Below are 289 nucleotides of genomic sequence, written 5' to 3' on the forward strand. Positions count from 1 at the left end.
GTGGGAGGAGCTGGGCCAGCCCGTGACCCCCGAGGGCTGAGTGGGGCAGGGACATACACTGCACCCCCCAGCCGGGGAACATGTTAGGATAACCGCTCCCCTGAGCTGCGCCCGGCTGGAGCGAGTTGTGGTCCCCCAAGACACCCCTGGGCTGGGGAACGCAGCGTGGCCCTCTTCTTGGCTGCATCTCCTGCCACTGCCCCTGCGGGGATGAAATGAGACCTATAAAGCAAGCAGTCAAAAGTCTTGAACTGTGCCTGCATAAGGAGGGGATGCAGTGCGGCCTACC

At 63.3% G+C, this 289-nt stretch overlaps 1 protein-coding gene across 1 annotated transcript in view; it reads left to right on the forward strand.

Annotated features, from left to right (window-relative positions):
- The window catches only part of NKX3-2 (NK3 homeobox 2), a 3,441-nt gene that overhangs the window by 1,783 nt on the left and 1,369 nt on the right, over positions 1–289 (forward strand). The gene's annotated exons all lie outside the window — the stretch shown is intronic.

The sequence above is a fragment of the Terrapene carolina genome, unplaced genomic scaffold, assembly GCF_002925995.2.
Source record: "Terrapene carolina triunguis isolate 2854851 unplaced genomic scaffold, T_m_triunguis-2.0 Scaffold66, whole genome shotgun sequence".
In the NCBI taxonomy this organism is placed as follows: domain Eukaryota; kingdom Metazoa; phylum Chordata; order Testudines; family Emydidae; genus Terrapene; species Terrapene triunguis.